The sequence below is a fragment of the Ostrinia furnacalis genome, unplaced genomic scaffold, assembly GCF_004193835.3.
Source record: "Ostrinia furnacalis isolate ACB-3 unplaced genomic scaffold, ASM419383v2 OfSCF7454, whole genome shotgun sequence".
NCBI classification, from domain to species: Eukaryota; Metazoa; Arthropoda; class Insecta; order Lepidoptera; family Crambidae; genus Ostrinia; species Ostrinia furnacalis.
The window spans coordinates 182,501-200,254 of NW_021137693.1; the positions used below are offsets into that span (position 1 = coordinate 182,501).

The 17,754-nt window shown below is 36.2% G+C and overlaps 1 protein-coding gene across 8 annotated transcripts in view; it reads left to right on the forward strand.

Annotated features, from left to right (window-relative positions):
• The window catches only part of kmr (pleckstrin homology domain-containing family A member kramer), an 89,996-nt gene that overhangs the window by 51,442 nt on the left and 20,800 nt on the right, over positions 1-17,754 (forward strand). The window lies entirely within an intron of this gene.

Here is a 17,754-nt window from a genome sequence, read left to right on the forward strand (position 1 = left end):
ACATTGAAGACGTGTGAAAAGAAACTCTTGTCTCCGAGAAATAAAAAGCATGCACAGTGAAGTGACATTTTAAAACGCGTTTGCAATTAATAACCACGATTGACTGGCCAGGAGTAGGTATGGGAGAGATTTCGCTGTCTGGTTTTAAAATAAACTGCACATTTTTACATAAGTTTCACTCATGTCTTTATATCTGCAAGGATTGAATTTACATATCGGTCTATCTATGCAAATATTGTTAAATGTTGATTAAAATGCATAAGAGTATATTTCTACTTATTAACATTGCTCGAAAGAGACTGAAAGTGGTTGTTTTAATTATTCATTGATATTTAACTACTGAAGCGTATTGAGTTAACGTTAATGGTTACTTGTAGTTCTCCTGTGAGTGTCCTAACGAGTGTTGCGCAAGGATGCCTTCGGGATACGATAATGTATTGTTTGGGATGTGTACACTGTAACGTAGTGGGATTATGCTTGCAATATTGACACGATATGGCTATTGTTCAGAGAGAGAGAGAGAACTAAACCGGCTATATGGAAAGAAAATTTCTGGCTGGGATATCCCTATGTATTTATGTTGATGGGATAATTAAGTACTATGATGACGTACTTAGGTATATTATTTATTATCCCTTCGATTTAAGTGCGATTTGTAACTGCAGTTTCTGTTCAATCGTTGATTTTTCATCGAGATACCTTCATGCCGCACATTGCTCAAGTCTCTAACTTCAAACAGTTCGTAGGTCTATAATATTTTAACACACAGCGTATTTTGTAAAGGTCTCTGTAAACACATGAAACCGCGGCCTCCCTCACAAAGCCACTGGAGTACCGTTCGGTCTGTTGTCCCATTGTTTTTGGTGTACTGACTCGGGTTTTTGCCTTTTTGTTCCCAACACGCGGTAACTTTAAACCTCCAACAATGACATTGCGACAAAAAACCTCGGCTCTGCACTCTTTGACATTTCATGGTCTGTAAACCACCGTTTAGACTCCTACAGACTCTTAGTCGGCCGATAGTTGGGCCCAATTCTGATTTTCTATGCTGAATTGGCCGATACCAGTGTGCGGACTTTCATGCTCATTAACAGCGAACTAATTTTCAACAATATTAACTGAACATTTTGTTCTAAGATTGCGAAACGCCCCCAGTGTGTTTTGACGGTTAAAATGTTAGCTCAAATTTATAGCGCTATAAATCCGTTGGACACTCAGACAGGAATTTGTGAAACGGCTGCGTCATAAAATTATCATAAAAATTACTAAGTATTTCTTAGGATTTAGATCATTTGGAGATTCTTCTCTCATGTCATACAGTTATAATTATGCTTTTAAGTTTGTGTTTTTTTATCGTTTTTTATACGAGAAAAAATTGTGAAAAATATTACCCTGACGGCTTTTTACCCCACGTATCGGTCTAGATAGAATATACTGAGGTTGCAGATTCAATTATGTATGTAATTAGGGATGTATGTAGCAAATGTTAAGTCTTGTATCTAAGTATTTAAGTATGATTAGCCATTATGTTAAAACCAGCTAAGTAATTGCTTGGAATATGATTTATCTAACTACTTACTACATTTCCTTATGAATCGGCAATAAATAGTGGAAGAATTTTCCCAAACATGTAATAAATATTTTATGGTGTATAGTGTTCGAGTGGTCACGTCCTAGCTATTAGCAAATGTATGAAAATTTTTACGCCCTACTCATGGTGGTAATTCCTTTTAGTAACTTAGCGTGTGACGTCAACGATTTCCCTAAAATGGGCATAATGTTCCCAAAAGTTTGCAATCATTTAGAACCTTATCCTTGACATCTCAGTTAAAAGCAATAAAAAAAGTAGTGCATTTTTAAGGGTTAACATCGTTGGCGGTTGGTCTGCTACACCTAACAATAACTTTCACTCGCGTCTTATCAGTCAGCAGTGTCACATATCACATTGCACCTCGCATTCAGATGAGCTACGTTTCTAAGAAGATATTTGCACTAGTACGCTACGGAGCATACCCACAGCTCTCAGGTTACGAATACCGCAGTGTTGGATGTCTATGCACGTTGCCTTGGTCTGAGATCAACTGTGTATGGATGCTGTGTGGCCGGGACATAGTATAAACATGATCAAAATCAAAATCAAAAATATTTATTCAGTTTAGACCACAAGTGGCACTTATGATCAGTTTATTCAAAGCTTCAAAAAAGACACCTAAAGAAAATGGGCACATAAAAATCAAATGACATAATTTTGTATCAAATCTACCGTTATTACAAAGAGCAGTTCAATAATAATTACAAGAAAATTTTATAGTGTAAGGGAGTATCTATTTACTACCTAATTAAGTTTTAAGTAGGTATTATAATATATTATTATAAGCGAAAAATTAATTAAAGCCTTATAACTTTTGTATCAAACCTACCAATATCTCAAAGAATATTGCACGAAATGCTTAAAGACGCGGCAATTTATATAAATTAATGTCTCGGTTAAAGTAATAACACAAAAACAGAGACAGCTTGCAAAGTATTTTATAGAGCAATTTTTCTCCTTAATAAGCAACTTAAGAAATCCAGTTAAAAGGCCTGTCCTAGGCTGTAATGCAATTAGCGTTTGTAGGCGCGCTTCAGTCGCAAGCAGCTTTTTATGGTCCTGTGGCTAAATATGGAACCCTTATAAAACAAGTGGGTTTAGTAGAGCGATACTGAGAAGAATTAAAAGGTTTAATTAACGAAACGATTGTTAAAACGCAGATGTTTATGAAAAATCCTTGCGCAAATAACATATTCGGAGAAAAAATACCATTCACATCAAATTCCATTAACTATTCAAGCTTCAAGATGGCTTGTAACATAAACATATTCACTCGTAAAAATGTCTTTATTTGAAATCCAGAAGTCCTTCTATTGTGGTACTCGTAAGTATCAATTGTGTGCGTACTTTTATTATCTATGAGAGTTCATTACAAAGGGGGTTATCCAGTTTGTTTGCTGAAGGTGGCGCTACCGATGATAATTCATTGTATTTTAGTTATGCCATGGTCTGTGGAAAGAATGAAAAAAAAAAAACCCAAGCACAAGAAGATGTAGTTACCAACACCTAGTGTTCTCCATTGATGTGGCCACATGCTTTATCCATATATCCATAAAGCATATCTAACCAGCTGAGCTCTGCTACCCTGTGACCGGATCACCGGAGGCTCAAGGACAACCGCGAACACCGGTTGTTCACCTCGCCCGAGAATGCGCGATCGCTTGCGGTATACAACCGGTCTAACGTTGTACATGAAACCTCAACATCTGTTGGACTTGCCTTTCAATGATGGAATGCAAGATTTAATGTTTTGGTGACTAGGTGAACTAATGCTTCGAACAGCTTGGGTTGAACTTATGAACACTTTTTAGGTATTTCAAAGATTGCGTGAAAATTGCTATAAAGTGAGGACTGTGATAATTCTTCTTTTTTGGCTTGTTTTAACATGGTAACAATAGTATTAGCTAACTTAAATTCACTTTGTTTCACTTTACTAAGTGAAGTGGTGTGACAAAGTTCTACTTTGAAGTACTAACAGTGATCAGCATGTGAATGATTTGTTCAGCTGTTGTATTTACTCTGTGGCCACCCAAGGACGGGGCGGTTGTTAACCTCCACCAAGAATGCGAACTGATCGCTTGCGGTGTACAACCGGTCTTACATCAGACCCGTGAAACTGGACCTGGAGATGTATTTTGAAACATTAGAATTCCGAATCGCATACGAAATCGCACAGAACGTACCTATACGAATCCATATAGTTAGGCACGATTAGTGAGAACTGGAATTCGAACGATTCAAAAATCGACATCCTGGCTGCGATCTAGACTGGTCTGCAAAATATTTCGAATTCTTAATGACATGATATATTTTCGTACAGAGCGTGGGAGAGACCAGACGCGAAATAGCAAAAAGGTGATGCTAGACAGCTATCGATGACGTTGGAGTTGCCATTATTTAAATTCATTTCTATAAAAAAGTGGCCGTTTTGTCTGGCTGTATGGCAGCATAGATATAAATAGCACATTACTGCAATGTAGACCCTATGCTTTATTTAACTTCAATATTAAGGTTGTAACAATAAAATTTCCATCACACTTGACTATGTTGACATACTAGGTACAGATATACTTACATATTTAATTTCTATAAGATGATACTATATGTAACATAAGTTACTAAACATGTTGTCAGTCCACAATGCATCATCTGATTCAAGTTGCAGCATGACTCAAGCCAAAATGATATTAACCCTCAGATCATAGAAAGAGAATAGATATGAAGTCGCGCGTAACTACAACGAGAACCAGTGTCCCCACATTTCCCCCACCACAGCTCCCACACACACATTCAACTGTGTAAAAACAAAGCGACTGAGAGTCTACGACAACATGTGCAACCGGCTTAAAAGTGCTGTGATTGGCCAGAAGGCGTGCCTTATGGCCAATCAATGGCCAATCAATGGCCGCGTGACGTGACGCACACTTTGAAAAAAGCAATTAGAGAGAAGAAAGATAAAATGGAGTCGATAAGATATCGATACTTTAAATCCTGGGGGCAAGGCTCGAAATTGGTTTAAAAAATGCTTGTATGAAAACCTTTTTATTATTATACGTTATTATTATGTTCTTTAACGATTTTTGCATAAAGGAGTCAGTTCCATTTTGTATGGACGAAAAACTCAGAATCAATTATTGGGACTAAATGAAGTTACCTTATATTAATTTACCCCAACCAAAGCTCAATGTCGTTATCGATGGAGTAAAAGTCAAAGTCAAAGTCAAAGTATTTATTTGCAAAGAATAGGTACAATGGTTTAGGTGTTAAATTTAGGTAGAGTGCTACTATTCTGCTTAACAATATCAGCATGCAAATTTTGTGTCTAGGAATTCCTTTACACTATATATACAATTGTTTATAAGCCAGTCTTTTAAGTTCCGTGTCATGACAGTGGTTGACCCCTTCTTAAATCTATCTGGAATTTTGTTATAGATTTTTATACACATATAGTAACAGTTTTTTTTAAATAATGAAGTTTTCGGACAAAAATCTATTGCGAGTCTATCAGGGAATCTTGTGTTCCTTGGGTATATATTACGCTACTTGGGTATATATAACTGAGTATTAACCAAACCAAAAGATCCAAATATCTAATGATGAGGTCCGCGCATTCCAAGCCGATGATTTATCCGCGTTACTCATAGAATGTTTGCGAATGCGAGAGTAACGGTGTGTTACGCCACCGGACAGGACAGGTTGGGCACTCAAAGGGCTCGCCGAACGAGAATACACGTCAAATACTCGTATGTTGAGTTTACTCTTGGAAGTTACCAAGAAATAGCTATAGTATTGAAGGATGTATGAAATGAAGTTCAAAAGATATAACTCAACCTACTATCTTCTTATGCATTTGGGCATGTCCCTGATCCAAAAGGGCTTGATGTGAAAACTTGATGTAAAAAAATCCTGAATTGTCTCATTCATTACCTTAAATATTTTTGATCTTCTTATATCCCATTGCCAGCTAAATACATACTGAAAATCTTCTGCAATCTTTACCCAAGGTCTGCAAGATAGTACCTACCTTTAAGTAAGAAACATTCTATGTTTTATTACATCATAATTTTTCATACAGTAAATATCACTTGTTAATCAGTGATTACCTACTGAAAAGAACTCGAACTCACTCGATGGGAATGTAACACTGCTATTCCATGTTCTAACACAACGATCTATTATTATGCCTGTTAACGATCACTGGAGTATGAAGATCGATTATTGCGGCAGATATCGATTTCCATTGTATGATTACCTGTAAATGAGGTAGATAAGGTATGCAATATAGGTCTAGGGCATGTGTAATTGAATGAGGGCTATTTTCATATTACTAAGCTGTGAGTACAATATTTATGGTCAAAATTGTTTTGCTTGGAAACTTTCGCCCGTATTCACAAGCGATGCTTGCTTAAGTGAAGCAGCAAATCAAATGCACAGCGTTGAATAGAGCTTTATGATTTGTTCATGTGTCACCCTGTGAGACCTCATAGTAATGTTTGTGAATAAATACGGGCGTTAATTTTATTTTTCTGAAATGAATGTTTCAGTAAGTTGAGTGACTTCTTTCAATATCAGCTGTCAAACTGTGAAATACCCGGAAAAATCACTCCAACCGTTTCGGAGATTGGCCAAACAAAAAAGACAGGCAGACGATAATAAATAAAAATATGTTATGATAAAGTAACTGACAGGCACACCATAACTAACAGTCACTCAACCATTTATTTGTATAGATGTCTATACAGACTATTTCGTCATTTGTTTTTGTTTTCGCAACCAACAGGTCTTGACTAGTTGGTCTGCAATTATGGTCCTTAGACAGTTTCCTCTCGGAGATCTTATTGCAAGACTGCAACTGGCCCGTCTGGTTTTTAATCGGCGAGCGGATGCAACCTTAGATTATGTTGTACCTAGAATACTCGATCATTACCTACACTGTGACACGATGTAGATATTATCGGACCATCAGCATACCATTATGGTTTAGCTATCAGTAATTTATTTTCCCACGTAGTGCGGGCAATTAAATTTATGTTATTATTAATGGTAATAAGTAGGTGCTTATTTGAAACGGACACTGGAATCATGTCCTTGTAAGTAGGCTAACTGGATAAACGCAGCAAAGTTTTTGCGTGAATAAGATGGGTCTATGACGAGTAGGACTTGAGGTAGTAATTATATCAAAATTGTTGTGATGGGAGTAAACATGAAAGATTTTTAAACACAATAAATTACTCTTATAACTACTAGCTTCTGTTTAGATAAATAAAAAGTAGCCTAGTATTATTTGCTATTACATTTTTAAGTTTCATCAAAATCCATCTCATATTTAGTGAAGCAACCCATATTTTGCTTTGACACATCATGTATTAGTAAACACAATGTTTTGCATTCAAATATGCAGTCCCAAAATACGATCAAATTATTTTAATGATGTCGATGGGTGCCTGGAATAAAGCCGCAATAGCCATAGCAGCAGTTTTCCGATTAAGTCATTTTCGTAATCTGGGGGTCCCAATACACCTTGTGATTTTTTTTCAGAATTTTATCTTTGAAACTGGCTGATTTACCAAAAGCACTATGGATATTGAATCGTTATTCCCATTCACCATTTAATATTTGTTGACCGGAATAATCGTGCCATATACAATGTTAAAACTTTTATTTAAATCTTCTACAAGCAAACGGCTATTACTGTATCCTTCAGATCAGCGCCCGAGGCTGCAATACACTATTGCTGTTTGATTAATTGCACACTTTTTACCGGAATAAAACCACAATGGACTCTTACGGAACCGACTTTCAATGTATGAAGCGACAATATGTATTTCTACCTTTTTTAAAGTATATTCTAAGCACTATAACCTTATGCACATTCAATGTTACTCCAGAAAAAATAACACATCGTTTGATATACAAACCGTTTTGATACGCCTCGTAGTTTAGAATTATTCAAAATTGACACTAAATCTCTTCTCCTGTAAAATTGTGTTTTGTCGATTGCGGCTTTGTTCCAGGCACCCATCGATGTCATTGAAGTATTTAATAAAAATACCGACGCAAATGAGGACAAAGAGTTTTTTGTGCGTGGGCGAGTCCTGTCGGCGGCAAATGGATTGGTCATCGTACCCACTGTGCAGGTAGATCCACGATCTGTGGATACCTGACATTCCGAATTCCAAGTTTTTGCTACAATTTTATTAATAAGCGAAGAAATAGCTGGGTACTGGTCTATTAAGCCAGAGCCATAGCCACAAGGATTCTTTGTAAACCACACATACTATAGAGGTATTAATGGCCGTTTTTGTACAAATTATAAGTAACGACACTAAGGTAAAACAGGAGGCCGGGTAACAGAGAAAATGGNAAGAAATACCAAGCCTTAATTAATTGTAAAACTTCTAAGGTAAAAGTCTATAAAACTTTGCCGATAAGAAATAACCTAGAAAAACATCGCGGCCAAGCCTAAGTTGTGTCAAAGTAGCTTTAATACCTAGCTTTAGTTAGAGCACTAATGGACTGCGCCGCGCCCGACCTAAGTAGCTCGCTAATGTGAAATTATAATGTAATGTGCTCACATTGTCTCTACCAGGGATGTTATGGATATCCGTAACCGTAACCGAAACTTTCGGATATCCGAAATAAAAAAATATCCGAAACCGTAACCGTAACCGATTCAAAAGTTTCGAATAGTTTCGGATGTAGGCAGTTAATTTTTTTTTGTATAGCATTATATGTAAAGGCATAACAGCCTGATTTACCTTTATTAATGCCATCTAGTGTCTATTTTATTTTTTTTGTACTTTTTATTCGATGTGTAGTGTGCGGACCATGAATGAACCGTGTTGGACAACTATTGCAAATTGCATTCTAACGCACAGATATCCATAACCGTAACCGAAACTTTCGGATATCCGTAAAAAATGACCGTAACCGAAACCGGTATAATATTATTCCTATATCCGTAACCGTATCCATAACCGAAACTACATATCCATAACATCCCTACTCTACCTTCCCATCGCTCCTTCCCATCGCTTTAATTACCGCGTTCTCACTCACTTAACCCTTTACATTATCCCTGTGTTAACATTCAAGTGTTCTCATCTTCGCTGGGTGACGTGAGGGGTCACATATTAAGGCTTCAATGTCTGTTTTTTTGTCAACTACGATGAGAATTGCGATGCTTGGGCGGTGGAAATTGTTTTATTTTAATTTAAAGGCTCATAACATGGATTTGGCAAATGCCTTTATGCAAATACCAGGATCTAAGTCTTAAAACCTTAGCCTTTAACAAGGTGACCCTGGACAAACGAGAAAAAATCTAGTACGCAGAATATTTTTTGGTTATGCGTTTGTGTTTCAGCCAAATAGGTACTAAAACTTTATAGTAATTAAATTTTATAATCGAAAACTGAAATAAAATGAGAACTTATTGTCGCATTTTCTCTCTCAGTTAACCTTTTGAAAATTATCCTATCCGAAACTGTCTTCCTTTGCAAACATAAAGTGTCTGTAATTTATTTTACATCGCGAGAAAATTGTTCAGCAATTTTCACACCATTACACTTACCGATCGCTGTACGTTTCACATAGTCCGTAATAGTCTTTTTATTACGTATGTAGTGTACAGTAAGCATGTCAAAATGTACACTGTGGCATCTATGTATTTTGTAATAGGGACTATTTCGCAAAAAAATGAATAATCTGAAGTGCTGTCGACGGTACTACATCGTGGAAAGTATATTTATGGAACGGTAATGTGAATTTAATTATGAAAACGTGCTTTAAGTTTGTTCCCTCTTCGTCGTTAATGAAGCGATAACTGAATGCCCGCGAATAAAAGACAATAGTTCAGTTTTTACTTGGACGTAAAATTGTCCTGAGAGTTATTATTTTTATTGGTTATTTTCCTTGTATGTGTCAGCATGGTATTAAAGATAAAGTGTTGTAGCCATAAACCAAGTGTATTTAAACTCATACCATTGCAATATTTATGCAAATTCTTTTATTAATATTTACAGTCCGTGGAATTTTCCTTTTGTTATATATAAGTACCTTTACCATTATTTACCATGATGTCTTACTTTAGTCAATAAACTGCAATTTAACGTATGTAATTGCATCATATTAGTGCTGTTATTTAATCTATTTATATAACTGTTTGGTTTAACTGACAGGCATCAGCTGACTGTCTGTCAGCGCCAATCTCGGTCGAGAGATTGAATGTCACGACTCAGTTAGAATGTATTGTTAGTATTAGCTAATGTACTTCTGAGGATTTAAAATACATAACACACAGGGTTCATCATAATCGTAATCGCTACTGAAAAGTTTATGACGCTATAAAACAATTCGTGGAAGAAGAATAAACATAAACTTTAGAAAATCATCATTATTTCTATGTAGGGTGAATTCTGACAAAACTACTACCAAATGTTTCCACTTGGAAATCTAATTTAATATTTGTTGTAGATTTTTGATTATTTTATAACCGCTCATCACTGTTAATAACATCTATGAAATACACATTCCTAAACTTATTTTGTAACATTAACGATATTTTTTTTGAACCTTTGTCTTTACACTAGACTGTCCTTAGTCGCTGTCTCCTTTACTTTAACATTGAATTAGATTACTTCATTTAATGTGATTATCAGTCAGTCAGTCCTCTGCCTTGATCGCGTTCCATGCACTATTGCGTTTTTAAACCAGTAATAGTCATAAACCGCATATCCAATTAGGTTGCTGACGTCATTTACGATCTACCACTGACGCTGAGAAATGTATTTTTACGTCATCAATAAGATTGTCGAAGGAACTGACGAAGCAATGACGACAACACAGTAACGTCACTATTTATTTCTATATTCAAATAGATTGTAATCTATGGGTTCATTATTATGAGTCTGACAAAGGTGACTGATGCCCGTATTCACAAACATTACTATGAGGTCTCACAGTAAATAATTGACGCACAGGGTGAGACACGAACCAATCACAGAGCTCTATTCAACGCTGTGCGTTCGATTTGCTGCTTCACTTAAGCAAGCATCGTTTATGAGTACTGGCGTGAGTTTCACAACAGCAACTTCTCAACACCAGCCTACATTGGCAAGCAAGGGCAAGCTATACTTGAGACGTGTACTTTTTGATTTTGATTTGATTTATTGATTTTGAAATGCGTGCGGTTATAAAAGTGAATAGTAGGTACCTACCTATAACACATTTTAAAAATTTTGAAGAATTTCAACATCCAAAACAAACAGAAACAGTTTGAAATAAAGATATAACTATCGAAGTACCTAAACGCAATTCTCTTCTAAAAAAGCTGACCACGTTTTGCGAATAAACAGCCAGCTATCGCGTTTGTTATGGCGAGATAAAGTTGAAAAGGAGTCTATAAAAACAAATAGCTAAAGAAATACATCGGCCAAATGATTTCCAGTTGGCGCGAAGGGCCGTAAAACGTTACTGCAAGCTTTCGTTCCGTTGCCAAAAGTAACGAGACATTTTATGCCTATCCTATTTCTGATAAAACGAATTCCATTGTAAATAATTTTCTTCCAAGGTTGGGTCAAATGTCGAGTTCAAAGTAGGAGGACAAGAAATGTCAGAATGCTAATTTAAAGTAAGCGAAAAGTCATCTCTTAAGATTAATTAATTGGACAGGTAAGTCACTCAGTATCTACCCACACTGCTTCCAAGCTTAATTTAGTACGCGAGATAGTTAAAGAATCAATATTTCAAAAGGAACTTAGTTAATAACTCGGCGTAGAGTAAAAGCAAATGGAAGTAAGTTTGAAAACTCGGAAAATACTATCGCTAGAGCTTTTAAAGCGATTGCAATCTCGTTTGCGTGAAAGCGATTCAAAGTTCGGTAACTTTGCAATTCTAACCCTTAAACGGTCGATCGTGGTAACATATCCGCTTGAAGACAAGCTCAAATGGTTCGTCCAAAGGTTGCGGGGTCGTGTTTTAATATGCGTGAAAGGATTTAGGGCGACCACAAGACATCAACCGTTTGAGCCTAATCTAATGCCGTGTCCACAAAGTTTGTTTAGGCGGGTCCAGACGGGTGTAATGTGTAATGTAAGATTACGTGTAATGTAACACGAATTCTACGTGTGGACGGCTAATATGGGTAGCACTTTACATGTAATTCTCGTAGCATTACTTTAAAAGTGCTTCCCATACTGTTTCCATTACATTACACGACACATTCCATTACGCGTTACACCCGTTTTGACCCGGCTTTTGTACAAGCCTGGTTCCAAATAGGCATATATCAGAATTTGAGCACCTTAATTTGCTCCAATACTTTCACGAAATAACCCTTCTATCTTCATAGTGCTATAGGGCCTAGCACGCAGGTGACATTGACTACTTGACGTTGGGTCACGCTTATGTTCAAGGCCAGTTAAACACCGATACAGTTACGGGTATATAGGGCTGTAATTAATAAATTACTAATTATATCTTGGTGCAAATATAACTGTAGATCTAGCGCTTAGCTCAGTCAGGTATGGGAGCGGCACAGTGGGTCTAGTCAAAATGCCATCGCAAACCAATGGGAAGTTTTCACTAATGTCAGTCGCCGCGTCACCAGTGATTCGATTCGATTGGAAAATGGCAGCCAAAATGCACATTGAACCACCAACGACGCGGCGATATAAAAGTTCATTCAAAATCGAATAAAGTTAAAAAATGTCTATGACTTTGCGAATGTTTTTACTTTTTCTAGCTTTTTTTTTAAATTAGTTTCTTCCTTCTTTCTGCTCTCTGTTTACGTCTATGCTTCGCTGTCAAACTAGCTGTCAAAACGACATCGCGATACGGATTTGTCAAAACAGCCTTAGGGTGGGTTGCACCATCTTAGTTTAACTTTGACAAACGTCTAAAATCTGTCAAACTCCATACAAAAAACACCAGTTAACGTCATAGTTACGTTTAAAGTTAGGTGGTGCAACTCACCCTATTGGTTTTCAATCGAATCCAAGCTTATCACCGGGGTTTTAGTAATCGCAATGAAAATGGCGGGTGTTGCGATTCGATTCGATTTTAATTGAGTCTTAAATGCATGTTGGCTAAGCCTTTGTATGGGAAATTTCAATCCAGTCTTTCGATTATCGATAGGTAGGGCTTTGCGATTCGATTTTTTGCCGTTTGACTAAGCCTTTTTTGTTATCGACTTCTTTTGCGATTTGTTTATTTGTTTGCGACTGGTTTGCGATGGGTTTGCGATTTTAAAGTGCGTTTTGACTAGACCCACTATTAGTTTGGATCGTGAAATATTTAGAATAAAAAAAAGAATAAAACAAAATAGGGTTTCAAATTACCTATCTATAATCTAATATTATAAAGTGGTAAAGTTTGTGTGTTTGTATATTTGTTAAATTGTAAGGGGTAATCTCGGGATCTACTGAACTGATTTTAAAAAATCTTTCACCAATAGAAAGCCACATTATATCTGAGTGTAATAGGTTATATAAAAACCAAAAATTCCACGCGGGCGAAGCGGCGCGGGCAGAAAGCTAGTTTATTTATAATTATGTAAGAGCATAATTATTTAAGTCGAAGTCAAACATTCTTTATTTGTGTGGACCTATATTAACGAGAGATTACAAGAGATTACAAGGCGTCAAATATTTCAAGAAAAAAATTAAAAACTATTATAAAGCTAAATTTTGCTCTCATGGAGCCTTTACCTACTCTGACAAATTAAGACAAATTAATTAATTAGCCTTTACCTACTCTGACAAATTAAGAAGAAACTAATAATAAAACTATTTAACTGTCCTGCAATGAAAAGCTTGATCGGGTACAACACCTCAAGTTATTCCAGAACTTGATTTCATTAAAAGACTCCCAATATCAAATCGCTTAGGTATCTAAAGTCAAACGATTCTGAAATGTCAAGTGGTCTAATGAATAACCCATTAAGATAGTAGCGCCCTCCTGTCAATAACATACCTGGAACGATAGAGTTTTGAACAACTAATAAAAATAGTAATCGCAATGAAAATGGCGGGTGTTGCGATTCGATTCGATTTTAATTGAGTCTTAAATGCATGTTGGCTAAGCCTTTGTATGGGAAATTTCAATCCAGTCTTTCGATTATCGATAGGTAGGGCTTTGCGATTCGATTTTTTGCCGTTTGACTAAGCCTTTTTTGTTATCGACTTCTTTTGCGATTTGTTTATTTGTTTGCGACTGGTTTGCGATGGGTTTGCGATTTTAAAGTGCGTTTTGACTAGACCCACAGGAGGGGTGACAATAGTGACATTGACATATGACATGATAGAGCAGAGCATATCTGAAGTCTCGCTGTCGTTTGGCGTGTCAAAACGTTTAGGCGCAAAATGTCCAATCCATAAAAATCTTAAACCTAACCTAACTACGAGTTTTACTTTATTTTACTAAATCAGCGGTTAAACTAATCAACAAAATTAAAACAGGATAAAAAATATCATAAATTAGTAACATTTTTATGGATTCGACATTTTGCGCTTTTGATGCTCCCAAACTCAGGCACTGACTGAGTTAATCGACCTATAATGTAGACGCGTTTAATATGGGTCAGCTATGGTTAGATCAGCGTTGCCAGTTTTTTTTTCGCCAAGTCGGGACTTTGGTACTTTTTGAGTGAAAATAGCGGGATTCTTCCGTCAGAAGCGGGACATAGTAAAAAAAACGTATATAATCATATAATCAAAGGTTTTCAAATATTTATCTTTTTATTTGACTTAAAATTACGTTTACGTGACAATCGATAGCAAAAGTAGCCATAGAAAATGTATTTTAACAAAAAAATAATATTTTAAATCAGATTTACTCTATCGTTAAATTCGTCTTTAGAATAAAAAAAAAAAGTTTTATTTTTTAGAATAATATGGGCGTTTCAAACAATAGTCTGGTGAAGTGAGTGTTTCTCTCCGAAAAGCGGGACCGAGCCTGTCCCGCGCGGGACATTTAAATTTGATTTAAAAATCGGGATGTCCCGCCAAAATCGGGACGTCTGGCAACGCTGGGTTAGATTGACATTGGGGATCAGTCGGTCGTCGCGCAGTCTAAACGGGGCACGGCATTGTCTGGAAACCAGCCAAGTGGACCGGTGTGACTGGCGTGACCAGGATTTTCAATGGGATGGTGCGAATATTTGGAGTTCCCTAAAGTTGAGCGCTTGGATAAGTTTTCTCATTAGCCCTGGTTGTATAAGAACTCTTGTGTAAGAACTCTTTCAAGTGCTTTAGGTACGTTCTGCTTACTGAAAAGCTATTTACTTTTATGTTGGCATTATTTGATTACAAACCGTAGAGGACTTTTTCAGCTGAAATTAACCTTTTACTCTCGTAGAGTATACAGTAGATCCGATGATTGTGCAATACTTTGTTTACATTATATTATTAACATCCGAGATATTGTTTGATTAATAAGATTAATTCGTTTTACTGTCATGATAGCTACGTTACAATAGTCAAGTAAGTAATTGTCTCATATGGTTCTTATGTTATAGTAAGTGTCATTTTAGTATAGTTCGTTTCATCCACAAAGACACGCCCCACCCTTCTTCCGCTAATGTATATAATAATATGCACTCATACTTAATTGTTCCTTATTGGGTACTTTAGATTTAAAAGTTGATTCCTCATTACCTAGCCAGTTTATTTTTATCTATCATTCTACTTTAGTAGTCTCGTTATTAACCCAAACCATTGTCACCCCAGTCCATACAGCTTCACGCGCTCGAGTACCCACCACAACGCGTGCATTATTGAGCACATTATTTATAACGACCCAGACAAACAGCGTGTCTGCGGGTTAATTGCGGAAAATGCTAATACAGTGAAAGAGACACATTTTTGCGGAGTTTTCCGGAGGAATGTCCTGTGACGTAACCAGTTTACAGGATTTGGGTCACTGAAATTATGGAATGTTTTACATAGCAGTGGTGGTGCGAGTGTAATAGCTTGAAAAGTGGCTTTGGATATTTCAGCACTTTCATGTGAAAATCTGAATTTAACGCTATTTCTTTGTGATCAATTTCGAACCTTTTTATTGTAGAGATGATTTTTAATTATGTTAAGATAAACGCTGTGGCATCTATGTAGAATAAGTTGTTATACGAGTAGGTGTTAATTTGCAAAAATGACTAAGTTTCTTCCGCCATTTCTTTTCAGCACCACCCCATTTATGTTGTTCCGAAGTAGTGGTAGGTATATTTGGGACGTGTATAAGCGCCTTGGAAAGGGCCTAAGTACTGAAAATAAACTTTGACTTTGCAATAATTTGTTAGTCTGCTGCCATCTGTATATAGTACAGCCTCTAAACCTTTCAATTAAGCCGGAAGTCTGATTGATCATTGCTCGCTTTAATTCTTAGTAACGTATGCATCGTGCTTCAATGACCATAGTTAAAGCATCGTAGTTAAAGTATAGTCATTAGTTCACATCCGGTGGTGCGCGTGCGACGGGTTGTGATCGGTGATTATCCCGTCAAGTCGATTTCATTATCGAAGCATCATTGTCTAAATGCAAATGCAATGTGATGAGAAAATGTTTTTTGAGGTGTGCGTCTTCCGAATTGATTAGTTTTTTTACGCTTTGTTTTGTAGACGTAATAAATAAATGAAACTTAGGAACTTGCTCCCACGGACACATCACGTTTTTTGCAAGATGCTGTTTAGTAAACAACAGTTATAAACAGTTTTTGCAGGATACGTGTGCCAATAATATTAACGTTCACACGAGAGTCCAGTTTTGCGGGATCCTGAATTATTGGAATCCTCAAAACATTGATTGCCATGGGAACGAGCCCTTACACAAATCAATTCAAAGAGAGTTTTCATTTGTTATATGCTAGGTTAAAACTTTTGAAATGAACATATCTTACTACATTAGTTCTATGGTATATAGGTACCTAGCCAAAGACAAAGTACCTAGCAACTGTTTACTCTCCAAAGTAGTGTTTTTCTTCGTAAATAGCGAGCATTCGTATGCCTTTGACTTGGTAGAGTTCAAAATCTTGGAACCGAGTTCTAATGCTATTTACATAGTCGAGTCCTTTGGTAGCAAAATGTTGGTGTTAATTCTAACTAATACGAAGCGTATCTAATCTACTTATTTATTTACTTAACCTACATGAGATACAGTAACGAACACAACATAAAATGAAAAGTAAGGGACTCTACAATCTACATATCAAGCACGCCGACAGATCAGCGGCTTGGTGTCGGCGGTTTTATTTCAAAAGATACATGTTGACGACGTATAATTTCTATGACTTTTGACAACATCTCAAAAGGGTCGACTGGTTTGGTATGTAGACTGTAAGAAAACTGCTCCTAAAACAACTATTCTTTCTTATTTTGTTTAATTGACTATGGATATGAGATACTTACCAATTACGTCAATATCAGACAGTGTAGTTTTATTTAGCTCATTCTTTTTATATCTTACTGATAACTTCTTCAAATGAGGCCGATTTCAAAATATGGGTAAATGTGTAAACCGACTAAATTACTTATTTACGATAATAAGTACTAGGTCAGTCGTGTAATAAACTTAAGATAAGATAGCAATCAAAACATTTCAAAAAGTATAGCGTTTCATTTCATCAATTAATTGAAGCATTCACTACAGTGCTATCAGTCTTATCGTGGTTTTAGAGATTAACACAATGTTCTATTGTTCTTCTATTGTTGCCTTTAAGAAGCTTTGTAATGTCCATCTTTATTATCTTCTCAGCTAATATAGCACTCTATAGGACTGCTGGATTTAAGCCGTTGATAAGAAGCGCCACTTTCAGATGAACGATCCATCGAGCAAGGGGTGTTCTAAATTAGAAAGAAAGAACTTAAACTACGTGGTTGGTTTTAGCATGAGCCGTTTATTGTCGGAAAAATTTATGACTTTTTTCTTTCATTTTAATGTCTTACGTCCAAGTACATTACCAACCATAGTTAACTATATAGTACTATTATTATTATTTTATTATTCTAAAAAGCATCACTAATACTTGCCTTCAGAGTTTTATTTTGACTCAGTTAATATACCTTGAGATTGACATCACAAAGTTCTCCTTCAAACGTCCCTTAGTAAAAAACAGTCCACTTTGTTACTCACATTGACTGGTTATTCACGTGTGAAACCAACTAAAGTTTTTTA